This window comes from Apis florea, unplaced genomic scaffold (assembly GCF_048593485.1).
Source record: "Apis florea isolate Af1SG1 unplaced genomic scaffold, ASM4859348v1 contig_3798_pilon, whole genome shotgun sequence".
Classification (NCBI taxonomy): domain Eukaryota; kingdom Metazoa; phylum Arthropoda; class Insecta; order Hymenoptera; family Apidae; genus Apis; species Apis florea.
Window position 1 is genome coordinate 2,399,759 of NW_028256860.1, and position 20,508 is coordinate 2,420,266.

The window sequence follows — 20,508 nt, forward strand, 5'->3', positions numbered from 1 at the left end:
GTTTCGGGACCGAGTCTCCTGCGGCTGACTGATTTACGTTTCACCATCGAGAATTCACTGTTCCGTCTCCACGCGTACCCAATCGTGAAATATCCCCGTCTGACCAATCTGCTACTTGTTTGTCGGATAAAAGAAGAGAAGCGGGGAAGGAAAGTCTTGTGACGCGACTTGTGAAAATGTGTCTTATTATACAAACAAATCGAGATATTGTTTGTTTTGAAATCAGAGTTGGGCAATGAAATTCTTAGTATTGATAATGATTGTACTGTTGGACGTACTAAGAAAGATTTGATAATAATCAGTTTCTATATTATCTTTAAAGGAATTTCGTTGGATCAACATTGATTTACATGTTGTAATTACACATTAATTTTGAAAATATAATAATTTATGAGTATCTATAAAAAAAAACGTAGAATTTATATGATTAATATATTTTATTCAAATAAGTAATTTTAACAAAAGGATGAATAGTAATCGTGCAGAGTATTTATTAATTTGTAATCACGAATATAATTAATTATGTGTCATTAATCATAATTTAAAGCTTTCAAATCTGATAAAATATGTATATTCTATTGGATATTTATGACCTACATTATTTTCTACTTTCATAATCTATACTAATAATCTATACTAATATATTGTATTATTTATTAATCCAAAAATTTATATAAGTCTATTTCTAAAAAAAAAATGGAATAAAAATAGAAAAGAAAAAATATTATAGCATTTATTGGAATATGTAATATATCTACATATAAGATGTAGAAATTTTTCTCATATGAAATTTGTTTAAAAATAATTTGTTTATATGAAGATTAAAATATTGAATCATATTTTTGATTACTTCTGTTAACAATTAAAATCTCACACATTATCCATAATTTTTAATAATTAATCGTATTACATTTCACCCAACTCTGATTGATTTAGTATCGTTTATAGAAAAGTATCTTGTATATCAAGAGTATCTTAGATATTGTTTGAGTTTGAAAAAAGTCGAATAGTTAGTTGGATAGAAAGTTTGTTTGACCGTATTATGATGTGCAGTATTTGATATTTTGTTCGAGTATAATGATTTGTGCACGATGGAGAGTTTCTGGGTAAGATACATAAAGATTTGAAAGAAATATGAGAATAAGAAGTTATCGTTTCAGAAGTTGGAAGATTGTCAAAAGCAGTGATTGTCAAGAGCAGAGAATTCGAGAGAAGTTCTTCTGGACAAGTATTTAGCTTGAACTTTTTTTTGTTTGAAGTGCTTCAATTCAATTTTATCTGTTCAGAAGAAAAAGAAATATATTTTTTATAAATTATTAATTGTTCTTGAATAAATTGTAAACTTTTTTAAAATATTGGAAAATCAATTCATTCTTATTTTTAATAATTTTAAATATATTTGATAATAAATTGCTATTGTTCTTATTGTTGTCTGAATATTTATCAAGATTTAATCGCCATATTTTTTTATTTGTAGTTTTTTATGAAACTAAAATTTAAGAGATATTTTAAAAAATTAAGAATATTATTTGTAAAAATTATTTTTAAATACATAATAATTGCGATAATAAAATTATTTAATCAATACATAATACGATTAATTTTATTATTCTTTTTTAGAATTTTTTTAAATTTACTTGAACAATTACTTATTACTAATATAATGTTCATTTGTTCAAACAATTAGAACAAATTTCTTTAATTCTTTTTCATCATAGCCATTCAAATATCTCAACTGTAGATATTTATGCAAATCCATGTTTCTACGAATACAATTCGGAAAATGGAAGATTTCATCCTTTAAATATTGTAACGAGAATTTAGGTAAATCTTTTGTATATTTTTCCATATTACACTCATTTTGTAGATTTTTGTAAATTTGAATAAATACATAAATATCTGCAGCCTAGTCACAATTTTTGCTTCAGTAAATTTCATAGATCCTAAAATCTCTCTGGAAAACAAATCCTTTTTGTTTTCCCCCGATTGTCTTTCGAAGAACAGTAGCTTGTAATTTTGGATTCAGAGCGGTTTCAGGGAGAGAGATTTGACGTGAACTGCACCAAGTGTAATTGCACCTCAATGACAGTGGGGCCAATTTTCACGATGAAGAGTCAACTCGAAAACTTACAGTTACGAGATTCATTATTTATTCTTCTTACTTTTGTTTGCCCTAAATTTTCCATCCCTTTCTCGCAATTGAAAATAAATTTCATTTCTCGGAACTTTCCTTATGAAGTGTTTTTGATAGATATAATCTCACGATTTGTATAATCATAAGTTGATCACAATTTAATGTTTTATATTAAATCTTGAAATTTGAAAGAATCTGATATATATATTTGTTTATTTATAATAGAACAGAATTTAAATAATTTAGTTTCTTACAATACCCTTTTTATTATTAACGTTTTCATTATTTTTTCAATAATATAAAAAACGTAACACAAGAACTAAATTAGACCCAATATAACAATCAAATATTAAAACAATAAAGAACAACTTTATCTTTTTTTTTTATTTTATTACATAATAATTATTAATAAAAGATTCTTTCCTCTTAATAATTATAATTATAAATTAAATAATTATAAAAATACGAGATATATATATAAATTTCTTTTAATTTTCTTATTTTGCTTTTTTTTCCTTTTTCCTACAAATCGAAAGTCAATTTCCTATACGAGACAATCTACTGCAAAGTAACGCAAAGATTTGTCTAAGAAAATTACTTGGACAGTTCTATCAGAACGTTAACGAAACGAACCTCCTATGAGAATATCGGTATAAGTTACTTCTTTATCTTACTCAGTCAATTTTCTGAACTTCTTTAAAACCAAGAATTTCCTCTAAAGTTTCTTTGAAGTCAAGAAATCCTTAATTGACTCGATTCAGTATCTTAAAAATAATTTAACACGAAAGATATTATTATATCTTTAATACAATATTATTTTCATTCATCTTAAACGAGATCAAATGTATAAAATACAGACATAAAATATTACAGCATTGTATAAGTTGTACAATGTTGACATATATGTTAAAACAAAATAATGTATGTTTAAATATGTTTAATGATTTGAATTTTCTGCGTTTTTAGGTTTTTTCTTTTATTCAAACAAAAATATAAATCAGTTAAAAAAAAGGATTTTACTACTTGTTTTTACTGTGTGTCGGAGAAATTTTTATAAAAACGAAAGTGTTTATCAGAACAATATTATATAAAAAGATATTATAGAATGAAAAAAAAAAAAAAGAAGAGCGTAAGAATGTAAAATAACTTTCCAAAATCAAAGATAACAGAATATTTTGATTAGATTGAAATTTCATTTTGAGTCTGATTATTAAATTAAATAAATATTTTAATATAACAGTAAACAATGAAGCTAATTTCTAAAATTATTGATTATTCAAATATTATATATCGATATTTTAATTGTATTTTAATAGTAAACACTATCATCTTTTTTTCAATGATTTATTTGATGATATATTTGAAAAATAACTAAAAATTAATAATAATAATTAAAAATTGAAAATTGTAAAGATGTTTTAAGATACCATCGATTAAATAGCCCTTTCAAAATGAACGAACTATCAGGGATAATTTTATCGTGCGTGACACACGAACATTTTATAATTGTACGTAAATAGATGTATATCTAACGACGAGATAAATATGGAGATGAGTAAGAAATTAAATTCTGAATGTGTTTTCCAAACGCAATATCAAGTAATGTATTACCATCACCTCTACATTAATTTTAATAACTTATATAACGTTTAAAATTAAATATATTCTATTTTTTAAATAAAAATACAAAATCATTCATTGATCACAACATTTTATTTCCTGTCAAATATAAAATATTTTCCTCATTCATATTTTCTTTGTTATTTTCCATTATATTCGATCTTTTATATGTATAACATGTTCAAAATTATTATTATAAGGGATGATTTTTGAAACTATGAAGAAAAATATGAAGAATAAAAAATATTACACTTTTAACTTTAATTATTCAAGTATAAAGAAGTTTATTCAAGAATCAATCATCATTTTTGCACAAACAATTCTCGTATTAAATATTTAACTTTTAATAAAAATAAAAAAGTCTCAAAACGGATTTGTGCACTGTCTTATAGAAATGAATATTGTTATTCGAGGAACAAATCCAAAGCGACGTAAAAGGATGGATCGAGAATCTCTTCAATTTTCTTTTGTCGTCTCTTCATCTATTTCGAATAGAATCGATTCAGCTTTTCGTTCGTTGAATATCAAAACCTTTCCAAACTCGTGCTCCATCGTTTCAATGCCGTTCGATAAAATCAATCTATAAAATATGTTTATTGAAACCGAATATTCTGACTCGAGAAAGGAAAATGCGAGATCGAACGATCAAGCTGACTTGTTTTCTTTATTTCACGTTTCTCGAGAAATTCCAGGACGAGGAATCGTTAGCTGAAGTGTCGCTCGAGGGATCAAGGAACGGAAAAAAGAAGATGGAGGAATGGTAAAAGGCGAAGGCAAATGTGAAACTCGAGAACGATTCAATTTCTATCGTTAACAAGAACATTCGTAATGAGCTCGTTATCTCCTTCAAAACGCTTATTAATTGCTTAATTGTTAATTAGAAGAAAATTGATCGAGTAAAAGATATTCTCTTGACTTTTTCATACATGAAATAAAATTTTTAAACGTTATTCTTTTTATTTATTAACTATTTCCAAATCATATGACCAATTATATTACATCTACATATTACAAATATCTAAAATATGCTTCTTACACAATTTGTTGTTAAATATTCTAAATTTTTAAAATTATACACTAACATTCTATATTTAGATTTGAATTATCTCATAGTTTGTTACATTTAACAAGAGAACAGATTAATATTAATACCATAACATCGTTATTTCATATTTTGTACAAATATCTTATTAATTTTCAAATATTAATTGCCTCACTATGCAATCAACAGCAACGAACAAATTGCAAAGTTAAAAAGAATAAAACAACTGTTTTATATTTTTCCTTTCCCGAACATCCCACCAAATCTCAAACACGTGTTCAATACACAACTTAAATAATAACCATCCAATTTCGTATAATCCAATTGGAACGAAAAAAAAAAATAGCCGAGCAAAGTAGCATGATCAACGAGACAAATGTCCACTATTCCGTCAGAAATAAACTAGCGGCTGCGCAATTGGCCAGACCTGTGCCATTTTTGCACAATCCTCCCAAGGATGATCACGATGAATCATAGAACTCGTTCCACGGTGAAATCTCTCGAATTAGCCGGGAATGAGAAATCTCGTTTAGACTAGGCGGCTATTCTCTTCCACGCCTCTTCCACCCCTCCACTGGCTACCTCAGCAACCGCCAACCCCTTCCTTTCGCGGTGTTCCTCCCCCATCCCTCCTCAGAAATTCGTCTGGAAAGTCGGAACCGCAAAGTGGTGCTTCGTCGTGGCTCGAAAGGAGGATATTTCATCGGAGGAAATCGGCTCTTTCGCCCTTTGCCCTTCGACTTTCCGATCCTTCATCCCGTCTGGTTTCGGCTTTGGAAAATCAGGGCGAAACGACAGGCGAGGGGACGATCAATTAGAAAAGTTAAATTACTTGGCGAAATAAATAATTTACTAATCCATGCTTCCTAATCTAGGATCGTTGAAATGAAGGATATTCGACGAAGTTATATTTCGTTCGGGTCACGGTTTTCAGAAATAAATATATCTAATTTTATTTTGAGGATTAAAGGCTTCAAAAGCCAATCAGTATAAATCAATATTACTTTTTAAAAATAACTTTTGTCACTGTAAGTTGGTGCGAGAATTTCTTCAAATATTCGATCGACAAATTAATCATGATATTACTAAATTATTGAAATAATTGCTCAATTGATTTGTCAATTGAAAATGAAGAGATTCTTTGAATTGATTGATTCTTATGTTTAAAAATGATTTTTTCAAAGCAACATATTGTCAATTAATTTATGAATTTATTATGGCATGAATATATTTTGACTTTAAAATTAATTGCGTTATACGATTTTACAATGCACAAAAATTATTAGATTTTTAGTAAACTTCGAAATTTAAAAAGTTAAAGAAAATATTGAATTTTCATTATTGAAATTCAATAATATCAAATTGTCATTTATGATTTATAAAATTTCAATAATAATAATTAATTTAATCGTACAAGAGAAATTCCAAATATTACAATTTCATTATTAATTTTTTAAATTGCATTAAAAATAAACTAACAATCAAGAATTTATTTCCAATGTAAAATTAGGAAAATTTAATCTTTCTAAATTTATAGAGAAAGAAGAAATTAAATTTCTTCAATGTCTGAAAAAAAGTATAACGTTAGAATTTCCAGAAATTTCTTCAATATTAAAAAATTTAATAAAAACGATGAAAAAAAAACAATGTACGATAAAATTGATAAACACACTTTTAGATTGTATCGGGAATTTATCCTCTATCCTTCCACTCTGAACAAGATATTTGAATAGTTGCGGTTACTATCGAGGATTTTGTTTAATTAAAGCAATAAAAGCATGTGACAAGAATTATCGTTGTGCTTTCAAAGAATTCCAAGTATTTGTAGCTTAAAATTAAAATCTTCCGAATTGTAGGATGTCGTGGAAAAGGATCGATGGAAAATTTCGTAGGGAAATTCCTTCGAAATTCGGTGAATCGCCAATGTAAATTTCGAAATCTTTTACCATTAAAATATTCTCAATAATATTCCAACGAAATGAAACATTTGATTTTGATCAATTATACTATCGATTAAAATTTTGGAATCATTAATTAATTTCATAAAATTCAAATGCGTAAAAAGTTTATATAGATAGAGTTTTTAGATTAGAAAATTATCAAAATCCTATCGAATTAATTATTAAGTTGTGGATATTTATGTCAATAGATTTAGATTTTTATGAATGAAAAAGTTATAAAGTTATAAAAATAGAACTGGAATAAAGATGTATTTCATCTTTTAAATATTATATCATTCATTGTCCGAACTAATGGATTAAAAAAAATCTATTTTAATTTATGAATGAAATACGAATGAAAGTTTTCTTTGAATATTTTATGTCTTTTTGCATTCTTTAGATTCTTAAATATCTAAGTTTTTCACAGATGGATATACAATACACATAATATACAAATATACAAGATACATAAATTTTTAGATGAATAAACTTTAATAATTTAAAAATATCTATTGAAAATCAAGAGAAAGATTACTATAAAAAAGAAGAAAACGTAATTCTAAATTTTTGATTTCAGTGATAAAATCAAAGTGATAAAAATTTGAACAAATACGCATCAACTATTTTTATAAATAAATAGATAAATTTGTTCGAAAGACTTATTAATCTAATGAGTCCCAGAAAATTACGCGGTATTTACATTAAAATGTACATTAAAATTTCCATTATTATAAAATATATTCAAATTATATAGTTGCGAATTCTGAAGCAGAATATGGCATCCCTTATCGTTGCATTATCGTGCTGGTTTCCACTGGAAGAATCGCATAATCGCGACAAAAATCATGGAGGTTGCTTAAAATAAGAAAATTAGAGGTGGATGTATTTTGTGAATCCAGGTGGACTAGTTATGAAGATTATTCGTAAAATTGGTTATTCAAAAATTGATATGCTTTTTTTTTTAAATTTCAGAATGCAATAGTTTCAAAAAGATAGAAATATTTGTATCTATTTTTTAACGATGTATCATTTTAAAAGATTGAAATCAAATTTTCACCATTTTTTATTTTGAATACATATTCAAAACAATAATCCCGTATTTTTTAACATATTATTTCATAACATTTTTATTTGAAGAATTATAAAATATTGAAAAAAAATATTTTATAATATAAATATTTCATAAAAAAATACTCAATTTTATTGAAAAAGTAACATAAAAATAAAATTGCTTAATCATAATTATATTAAATTAAAAATGAAAATATTCAAAATACAGTTAAATTTACAAAAGTGATAATATATAAAAAGATATATATAAAAACAATAAATTATTGTAAATGTTCCACGAAACGAACCACCGCTTCAAAGAAATTATTCAACATAATTAGGAAAACGTCGAAGAATCGGCCGACCACGAACAAAAGCAGAGTTGAAGTGTCGATGTTCAATCAACTTACTCGGTAGTTAAGTGCTCTAATTACAGCAGAAAATCAAATATCTCTCTTAATTACCGTACGGGCCGAGTTACCAGTCAAATTGGGGAACAGTCAATGTTCGTGTTTGATGTCGAGTTTGCTCGAAAGAGACCCGATTTAGGTTTGCTTATGGGAAGGAGAAATTCTTCTTAGTAGTGGTAATGGAGGTGGAAGCCGTGGCGAACCACAAGGACCTCTATCCCTATAGAATACGCTTAATCCGTGAAAAGGATGACAGGAGACGGATAATTCAAAGAACGAGTTTCCAGAGTAGTGAATAAAGGATCACTTTGAAGCGGTTGTAAACACACTGGTCTCAGGGGATAGTTTAGCAAGGGTGCTGTAAACTATTGCTACCCACTCGTTTCCTTTTAATTCTTTTCACTTTCCTCTTACGTACCAATTTTATTTTATTTTACTTTAATATTATTTCATTTCATAATATGCTTGATATTATACTTGATCGATTGTTTAAAGAAAAATCTTTGCCATTTTTTTTTATTTTGTTTCTCTTTATAGATATTAAAAAACTTTTAGCTAATCGTTGAATATTCAATTTTTATATTAATCTAAAAGTGGATATTTAATTTACAATTAGTTTTGCAGACGAATTCTTTTAATTCTAGCGTTTAAATTAGAATTGTTAATATAATTTTTAATTTTTATTTTTTATCGTATTCCGAACAATACTTGAATACACATTAATTTGTAATTTGTAATGAATTTTGGCTCACGTATATTCCATATTATGAATGATTTATCAATCACAGATTATCCTTCTTCAATTTTTCAATATTTGAATAATTCATTTTTTATTTATCGTAGATCAAAACGAACCATTATATCGCTTGTAATACAAACGTTTGCTTTACTCTCATAATCGTACCCATTAAAAAGATAATCCTTTCTCACGAGTGCGATCGATCTACGGTAAACATTTTACCTTTTGCGGATACGAATGTGTTTGCACGATTTACAAAGAGAATAGATACAAGGATCATTTACAGTGTAGAGATTTCATTAGCCTGAGTTCAAACTTTGCGAAAGAATATGATCAAATGTATATTAATGTATATTATATGTGTATGATATATTATGGGTGAGTGAGAGATTGTATGAGTGTTAACTTAGCAAAATAAATTGCCAAGAAATCTATAAAATCGAAGGAAAATAATAATTTCTTTTACACAGATTGGCTTAATGAAATAATTTTTAGATGATCAATTAATTAGAGATATTATAAGAACTTTAAATAAACTTTATATATTTTTAAGAAATGATGATGTAATAAGTTTTAATTTGAAATTGATTTTAATGAATTTGAAATATTTTGAAATCAATCACCAAGACAAATAATGGTTATAAAAAGTATTTGCATACATCTTCATATCTCAGTTAAGACAGTTTTCTATTAGATTTTCATAATATTAAATTTTTAAATTATTAAACGACTTTAATATATTTGTATCTGATGAATTAATATATAAATGTTATAATAATTGATGTTATAATATTATATACAATATATGATATGCAAATATCTTTCATACCGTTACTGTGCCATTTCATATTTGAAATTCTAATTTGTTGGTCGTTGTATTATTAATTTGGTAACATGAATTATTTTCACAATTAAAAATCACTTCTCAGAATCTTATTTAAAACGACATAAAACAAATCATTGAATTGTGAATTGAACAAATGCAAATAATTTGAAAGTTTTCATTCAGTTTAAAAGAAATTAAAAACTCCTTTATTTTCTTATTCATCCATTCATTCATTTATTCATATATATATATATGAATAATAAAGAATCTATATCTTAACTATTATATTTTCATCCATATTCATTTGATTAAATTTTGCTAGACAAATTTCCATTCAAACTAGACAATCTAGATAAAACGAAAAAAAAAAAAAAAAAAAAAAAAAGAAAAAATAAAAGTCATCCCTAAAATATCAACACGCTCAAAAACATCCAGAATTTTCGTTTACACAGTTATTTACCACGATGCATCCTAATTTCACCCGAGATTTGACCCCATATTATATCGGTCGTGTTTGTTACCAGCCGCTTGTTAAATATTCATGTAACGTTTTCGGTGAATATCCATCGAACAATTTCTATACAGGAATCCGGGGATGTTCGTAGCGCAAATATCCGCACGACATAACAGCGAAAACATGCCCCGTGCCTCGTGTCAACTCGCATGTACCGTGTATCGAAGATTATAGATAGTTACGATATTACTCAGTCAATGAAATGGTAACATCTCTCGTCTAAAGAGTTTTGAGGAAAAATAGAGAGGCAAAATTTATCCGCTGCTACAATAATTTCGATGTGATACGGCCGGAAAGTGTTATCGGAATGAATCATTCTAACCAGGATCAAAATAAACAGTTCTATTCAAACTTTAAATGTTATGGCGAAGAAGAGTATCAATGTATTCGTGGAATACATTTAGAGAGTCGATTCTAGGGGCTAAAATAAAAAAAAAATGTGTGCAGAAATATCGATTAAGAATTATTTATTAAGTTGTTAATAATTTAAGTTTACATTAGATGAAAGGAGAAAGAGATAGAGCGAAATGGTGGCGTGACAAAGATAATCCTCGTTTTTATTAAGTTATAAGTAATTTGTTGTATAAATAGTTTGCATTAAATGAAAACGAGACAAAAATAAGAATCTATTTCAGTTTATATGTATTGTATATCTATTTTTATATTTGTTTTGATCTCTACAATCAATGGTATGAATATATTAATATATATTAGTGTATTTCATTTGAGGGAAATGTCTGTTCTTGTGGAATTTTTATGAAAGAAATTAAGAATTAGGAAACTTCTTCTTATGGAACGAATAAAAGAGAAACAAATTATTTTAGAAAAGATTCTATAAGATAAATAAAATTATGAAATTATTAGATGGATACTAGTTTTATTTGACGATATAATGTTATATTATTTAAATATATATAAAATAAAAGATATGATAGATATTATTTAATATTTGTTACAATGATAGTCTCGTTTAATATTCACGAATAAAATTTTTATTTTTATGTTTCTGTTTAAAAAAAAACTTTTATCTTCAAGAACTTTTGTTTCATTGAAATTTATAATGCGAGAATATTTTTAAAAGATATTCATGGCTTCATGTTATAAATATAATGAAAAAGTTATATTATCTCGAACTTTGATTTTAATCTTTTGTACTCGAAATGCCAGCCAATTTCAATATTGAAAAACATTGAAGATAGAGAATAAACTTTTTCTTGAAGCTTACAATGGAAATATATATTTCATATACTTGGTTTTTATAAAGAAATTACAATAAAAATTAATCACAAGATTATAAAAAATTATTTATTAATGCAGTTGATGATAGTATTTTGAAATTATGAATAATGAGTCAATAATGATAAAATATCTCGGTCATATTTTATTTTTCAATTTTTATTAACTTGCACTCTAAATTTCAAATATAACAAGTTAGAAGAAAAGAAAGAAAGTGGACAAGTTATATTTGTCATGCTTATGATAATAAATCTCACTTTATGAATACAAATTATGCAAAGATACTTCTATATTTATGCAAGAATTAAATACAAAATAACATTTGATTGTCGATATTCATCAAATTAATTTGCATTATAATCGGAAAACAAATAATTAAATTTATCAGATAAAGTTGGTCATTTGATTTGCATTATTTCAATCATATCGTATTAATTGAAACGAAAAGTATTAAATTTTGACAGAAAACAAACGATTGAATTTTCTTCTTTACATCTCGTGATCTGTGCAACTTTGCTATCGAATTGAATGAATTTTTTACGATCTAACATACAAAATCATTTATAACAATTGATTGAATTTAATTTCAAATTTTATTCCATTATTTATTGACATTTATTAGTCAGTCACGATTGTTAAGTTAACGATTGTTATTGTGAAAAATGATAGCAATTAAAAATGAAAGTTAATATAGCGTTATATATAACACCGTTTATTTCGCTTAAATTGTTAAACGATTTTATCGAATTAATTCGGGTGAAAAAAATCTGATAAAATGCGCATAGAGATTTCTTCAGGTATATGGAAAATGATTGCTCACACTAGTTGTTGCCGATGAAATACTGTTTGACCGTAGCAATAAAAAATAAAGGGTCAGTGTATCAGTTAGAAATGATAGATTTACTGCCGCGTATTTAAACACGTCGAGTTATTTTACGTGGGAAAGAGGATCTGATAAACGTAGCGTGCGATAAAAATTTCCTTTTACTGGGTGGAAAATAATTGCTCGGACTGGATATAACCGGCGAAATATTGCTTCGTTCTTGCAAACAAAATGAATGAAAAATGAAAAATTTACAAATTCCCCGTATTTTTCAATTTTGAAATCAATAAAAAAAGAAATTACTATTGCGGTATTTGATTTATATACGTATTATTTATTATTTAGAATAAAAAGTAATCTTAACAAATGTGTAATTCAAATATTTATCAATCTATTAATCCAAAAAAATGTTTTATTCAATAAGAATCTTTGCAATACTTCAAATGTATTGTAACTTGTAGTTTAATAAATAATCTATATTTCACCTAGGGAAAACCTGACAGTTACCAACTTTGCAATATCGATTTGAGTAACTTCTGCCACAGGAGTCTCTGTTTCCGGTAGGAATTAGTGATCAAGTATTATACGTAAATTAAAAATTAACGTATATTCATATAAAAATATTTCTTCATTATCTATGTTTAATTAAATATTTCAAAAGAGAATTATTTCAAAATTATATCACATTCAAATTTTCTTACAATAAGTCAAATCTCACTATATTCAACACATTGAAAAACATTATTTTCGCTTTAATTATATCAACGATTATGAATTGTATCTAAAATTTGTCACCTCATTTTCTTATTCATTCTTTATTCTATTTTAAAATGAACAAATCATTCAATTTAATCCCTATTAGACTATCTTCGTCATCATGAAATTACATCTCTAACCTCAATATCTCCCGAATTTCTTTCGATCCACTATATACCGTGTTCGAAAAAACTCCCATTAACTGGGCCAACTTTGCAATATTGATTAGATGAACCTTTGGGCCGTGATACAAGGCGCTAGATCCTTGGATCGAGATCAATTTCATTCGAGACGATGGGACCAGGCAGTTACACAACTCGAGGGATATGGAGACTGCTTGGGGCCGCAAGTTAGTTAGGTTGTTAGGAAATGCAGGGGGCGATACGTGTCGGAAGCCAAGGTTGGACAACCTGCTCCTCCGAGAATTGCATTGGTCGAGGATTCAGCCTGAAACCGCATTCCTTGCGGTCCCTAGACGAATCGGTCACCAAGGTTCATTGGACTAAGAGAATTATTTATATCGCGAAATTATTTAAGTCTTTCCCGATGAAATAGCCGAATTTATAGTTAAATATTCAACTGTTACTAAATAAATTTGTTAGTATAAAGTGAAATTATAATTATAGTAAAATCTTTGATCGATTCATTTTTAATCTCTTTTACTCTCCCATTGGAATTTTCTATTTTAACGATTGGTTAACATTATATACCATATCGTAAGATATATCAATTTATTTAATGAAAACTTTTTCAAAATAATTATTTCCAACAGATTTTACTTAACATATATCAGCATTGAAATTTTTTCACAGCCAAGAAAATTTTGAAAATAAATGAAAAGACGGTGTTTCGTTAAGAAATAGGTATTCTATTTTATGTATCGGCACATAGTTCATGATCACGAGGGAGTTTCTGTCAGAAAGCTTATCGTGTTATTCGATCTATATGAATTTCTGCTAAATGGAGACATGTTGGCGTATCGTTAATATCAGGAACAGTCGGTTGTCATGGTGGAACATCTCCTTCTCAAAGGAATCACGATATTAAGGTCCAAGGGATATGTAAAATCGTGGATTGATTAATCGATCAAAATAGAAATTAGCAGAAGTTGTGCATATATACAATGCTAATCGAAATCAATAATAATAAATTGAGATCTTATATAAAATAATATTGTATAATTCATATATATATTTTATATTTTAAAAATAGCTATTAAATATTAAATATGTATAGTGCAGATCGAGAAGAATAGAAAGAGACATAATTTCGCAACTTATGTTTATTTTCATAAAAATAAACTGTATATATGAATTTTTCTTTTTTTTTTTAAATCAGAAAACCTACTATATTTAAATAATATATTTTTTTTATACCAAGAGATTATTCTTTTGATACAGAAAATTTAAAACAAATTCTCATTTAATAAATTTCTTTTTAAAAAATCAAATTTTAGAATGTAAAATATATTGATATAATTGATATCTATTTTTTTGTATTAATGACAATCTTTTATCACAATAATTTTTTCATCCTTCATCCTAATTATGTCATTTCTTATTGTTTACGATTTAATAACTTGCCAACAAACATATAAATAGGTACTCACGTTATTCGAAACTTGATCCTCCCCAAAGTATCGCCACGTAAATTCTTCAACCACTGCCGAATAATCTTTCGCACGGTTGAAATTTAAAAGGGGAATGCACAGTCTTCCCCTTAACCCTGTCACGATGCATCCTTTGTGCGGGTTTCAATGTACTTGCCTGTGCTTTGCATTCGCCTAGAGCTGTCGAAGTAAAGTTCGCCCGAGTTGGGGAACCGCAAGTTGCTCGGTGCAAGCTACAAGTTTCCAGCTTGATGTGCAACGTTATAGGTCGATGCATAACCACAAGGAACTATGTCACGGCCTATAACGTAGTGGCCTTTTGTTAAAAGCACTCTGACCGTGGCAAGCGAGATTTATATCTTTGCCAAACTTCGTCATCGATTCGAATATCGACTATCTTCCGTTCCGCTACAATAATCTTTGCGACAAAATTCTAGATCTATCTGTCAAATAGATTTTTTTTTTTTTTTTAATTTTTATGATTATGAGCGTACGATGAGAAACGAGAATGAGAAGATAAAGATAGCTGTTGAGTAAAAATTTGTGAAAGAAATAAGATTGTTAAGTTAATAAGATAGTTAAGATAATAGGGAGTAAAAAAATATATGTAGAGGGAATTTTGTGAAATGAGATTCTTAAGGGATAATTTGATGTTGAGATTTAGGAATAGATGCGATGAAAGTAAGTTTTTGAAGATTTAAATATCGATGAAAATTCAATTTAAGATTAGAATATAATTGGAAATGTAGAATTATGATCATATTACAGTTTAATTACTTGTTTTGAGAATGTTATATTTGAAAATCTAGAATATATGATTTGAATATAATTAAAATGAAGTCAAAATATTATAATAAAATCATAACAACGTGTGTGAAATGAAAAGAAACTATTTTAAATTCCAATCTTCCTATTAATTTATCTCTTAGGATATTATGTGTTTCGATTAAAACATCATTTTCACGACAGAATTTTTTAAATTGTAAATTTGATTTTAATATATTTAAAAAAAAAACTTTTTAAATTTAATCATTATCAACATAATTAAATTCAACACAATCCCACAATTCCGTATCATTTGGAATTTTCATAAGAAATCAATAAAAATTTATAAGATGCCTCTATGATGTTGCTATCAATATCAACATAATCAGAACCATAAAACAAGACCATATAAAATCTACCATATAAATATAAATATTATATTCACTCCTACCAAAAAAAACTTCAACTTAATCATTCTAAATTTCATCTATGGTTAACCTATTCCTGCTTTCCCCCTATATCCCCCATTGTCGTCTGACTGCAAGGCATTTTCAGGTTCGTTGGACAACTTGGCACACCGGTAGCCGAAGTAATCGAGAAATATATATTCAAAGTTATTTCGTGTTTTCTTACCCAGAGCCCCACCGTGCTGCAGCTGTGCAAGAGTTACGATATTGGTGTCGTGGTTACACGAGCTATTGCTCCACCTCGAGCTCCGTAGACGAGAATTTAGAGAGAAAGAGAGAGAAAGAAACAGAGAGGAAGAACGGAAGAAGAATAGAGAGAATTAGAAAGAGTTAGAAAGATAAAGTTAGATAGATAGATAGAGAAAGAGAGAGACAGAAGGGAGTTATTCGCGAGATGAGGGAAACAAAAGGAAGATCCGTGTAAGATAAATCTTTCCATGTAACATATTGTGTATGTATATGTGTGTATATATATATATATATACGCGTATGTATGAACGTGTGATGCACGATATGTATAGTAGATATGTTGGTGGATAGAGGGCGAAACGATCGTGAGACGAGCTGAACTGATCTCCTGTGTGCTAGTGTTGGAAGGGCCGGAAGTCCAAATTTCTTTGATGTTCTCGCGGTGGTCGCCGATGCACAGATAACCTTATGCGCTCCTCTCCCGTCTCTGGAAAACGATGATGACCCAGCTTTTCGTGCTTTATTATTCCGGTTAAATAGGTTACCGGAATCGGTTTCAACGCCGGTCGTTGCGATGGAAACGGGTCTAAATTGGACCGAGTTACACATGTATGCATTATATATTATATATATATATATATACGCGTGTGTTTCGCGTCATTGAATAAAAAATTTTGATCATTGGAACGTTTAAAATGTTTCGAAATGAAAAAAAAAAAATTTGAAATTTTAATTTTAATATTTTGGATCATATGGTTGAAAGGTGCTTCGAATTTCAGATTTCAGCCCGGAAATTCTCGATTAATCAATCGGAAATAGATTCGTTGAATTAGATTTAATCCTCTGATGACGTTACATTTGCTTTAAATATACAATATGCAACAAAAAATGGATTGAAATGTATAAAATATAGGAGATAATGGAAATATCAGAAAGTGGAGTATTTTGATAATTTGAATGATTAAATAATTGATTATAAAATTTTATAATAGATAAATTAGATAGATAAATTAACAGTGTATTCATGACTTCGAGAGTAATTTAAGATATTTTATTCAAGTATTGTGAATAATCTATTCACAATGTTAAAGAGAGAATTACTTGAAATATTAAACGAAAAATGAATATGCCGAAATAACTTAATTAACAACTAAACAGAAACTCAAAGTTTTGGATTCGACTTTAGCCAATTAATTCTTTCTCCTTGCAGTTCCAAAGCCGGGTTTATCTTAGTTTCCATGCTGTTTCGAATTCTCGATCCGTGGCTAATCCCGATAGCTTAATTAATTGCGAAACGAACATCCAGATTCTAAAGTTTCGCTTTGTGTCGGTAAATTTCTCCTTCGAGTAATTTCGAAATGGAATTTTCTCTTCACTGATTCAATTGTTTGGATAACAAGTATCGTGGAAAAATATCGGAAAGAGAGATGTGTAAACCAATAAATAGAGAAATCATTCGATTTTTTAAATTTAGATATTAAAAAAAATATGGAAGAAAGGCTTATAAATAAATAGAATTTCAAATTTTTCTTTTCTTTAGAAATAATTGAATTTAAAAATAAAATTTTCTTCTCCTCTTCCCGATTTCAAGATATCAAATATTAAGAGAAGTATAAAAAAAGAAATAATATAGAATAATATCTTAAATTTCTTATCTCTATTCTTTTTTCTCCTTTTTTTCTCCTTCAAATAAAATTTTCTCAATCCCGATTTAATTGTTCAGGTATCAAATATTTGAGAAAAATATTAAAAAAAAGAGCGATTGGAATTAATTAATATTGGTGTAAATTGAATTTCTATATATCCTACTATTTCAAATAAAACTATATATAACTATATATAACTGTACATGTACGATACAGATATTAAAAGATTAAAATAAAATCTTCTCAACTTTGATTTATTTGCTTATGCATAAAACATTAGGAAAAGTATCAAAAAGAAAAATAAACTGAACAAAATCCTTATTGAATTTTTTAAAAATAAAATTTTACTCGTCTAATATCAAAATTATATAAAAAATAAAAAATCTCGAAACAAAAATTCGATTCTCCATTCCAAAACTCGGTCTAATTACACTATGCAAAAAAAAAAAAAAAATAAAAATAAAAAATTTACAAAACATAAATACGTACATTTTATTATCAAAGGATTAAACTCAATCCATCTATTTATGCTTCATCAACGAACCTACTTTCAACGAAATTATCCTTTGAATTAGAATATATCTCCACAACTCATATTTGATCAACTACCACGAATGTCTCTGTTCCAATCCATATTTCGAAATCAATCGTCCTCGATCACGAAGGCGGCCGGTCACGAAGGACAGGCAATGTCGCGTTCACACATGGAACGCGTTCCATTTTCGTCCTGAAAGAACAATTAGACGTAGATTTTATTGCGTCAACATGCAGGCGGTGCGATTCGTTCCGTTTCTCTTTTCTCATGCATTTTCAAGTGCATCGAGCTAAAGGCAATTCTCAATCAGACGCTTATTAGATCGCTCATTCCACGAGGCACAGAGGATGGATTCGATGAAATGAGTACATATTTATAGCCGGATATTTATAGAGGAATATTCGCGTCACGTTTTAATAATCAAAACCATCGAACGAAACGGCGAGCAAATTAATTTCGAGTCGAAAAGTCGGTGGAATTGTCGCGGATAGATGTCGATTTATCTTTCGACTGGAATTCTTTCGCATTGAACGAACGTGTTTCATAACGCGTCGCAACGATTTTACGCATTGTGGATATTTTATCGTAAATGTAAATCATTAAATGGCGGACAATTGTAACCGGTTTGACCCGTGAAATGAACATTTTTCGAATCTAGTGAGAAATAAGGTTACAGAAAACGCGAGAATCGCGTAGATGAGACGAGATATGAGTGACAGTGATGACAATAACGAGAGGAGCGAAGATTATTGCGTGCATGTGCAGTGACCAGTGGTGTATATACCTATAAAGGCTAGGCTTTAAGATCGTGAGCAAAGAATCCCACGCGTGAACTATTTATATATATTTTATATATATATATATACAAATCGTGACATGACTTCCTAACCATTCCATAAGAAAGCCTGCGAGGAAGCGACGAAAAATCGGCACGACAAAAAAATATGGAAAAAAGTTATAGTGAATATTATCATAATCATAATAATATGCTTCTTTTGCGATGTCTTCATTTACTAAAATATTGATCCTTCATTTTTTATGAATATACGTTTTGAGAAGAAATAGAATATACTGTAAATAGATTAAAAAATTTAGGAGTTAAATAAGGATTGAAAAAAAAAATATAGATATATGGATACGTATTTTGTCAATGATTTTTTGGTTTTTTTAAAGTTTTCAAATTTAAGAAAATCAAGTATATTTATAATTAAGATTTTTAATGAATCGACCCGACTTTCACAGCCCAAGTTTTCCGAATGTAAGTCACGTCTTTCCTGACAAAAGCATTTCAATGTTTTACAAATATTGTAGCTAGAGTTTGAATAATATACTGAACAGGAAGCTGAAATTTTTGCAAAACGTTGAAATACTTTTTGCAAAAGATACCAGGTTACATTTGAAAACATCAACTTGGATTTTTTATGAACTGACTGAGAATGAATCTTAATAAAGATAAAGAATTTATAGTTTCATAAACTTTTAAGTAAATCATGCGACTGAATAATTTTTTCTAACTGATTTGGAAGATATATCTAGAATCAGTTTATTGATCATATAATATTATGTTTCATCAAAATTATCCAATTCTCTCATAAGATTAAGCATATTCTTTTAAAAATTAACAATTAATAATTCGTAATTAATCAACAAAGGAAGGAAATTGTATATTTAATGCTTCTATTATATATTCATAGAAATTTATATTATGCAACAATTTCACAATAAAACTAATTTAACCAATTTTTAAATTTTGATGAATATCATAAAAGAATAAAAAAATATATGTGAACTTTAATACGAAAAAAGACATTGCATTAATCTGAAATCACACAAACCCAAATTCGATCTTGAAAGGGTTGAAAATCGTTACAGTAAAACATTACCCGAGGCGTTCTACCTTCGACAAAAAAAAAAGAAGAAGAAGAAAAAAAAAAAATTCGATCAAAACCAGGAAAAATTCCATCTGCTCGAGTGTACTCTCTGTGCCGAAGCTAACCCAGTTCCTGCTGCTTGATCATTCAAGTCGTCGAGAAGCACGCTAGAGGGAGGTAGAGGGAGTGGTTCCGGGTTGAAGGCCATAATCGAGAAACTGGATGGCAGTCTGGGAAAAATACTCGAAACTTTTCATCGTCGTGCCGATTTCCCCCCGTTTCGACCCGCGTCGCGAGTCTCTCTCGACAAAAAAGACAAAGAAAAGAAACCAAATT

At 28.0% G+C, this 20,508-nt stretch overlaps 1 protein-coding gene across 4 annotated transcripts in view; it reads right to left on the minus strand.

Moving 5' to 3' along the window:
- The window catches only part of Nrx-1 (neurexin 1), a 400,360-nt gene that overhangs the window by 122,285 nt on the left and 257,567 nt on the right, over positions 1-20,508 (minus strand). The window lies entirely within an intron of this gene.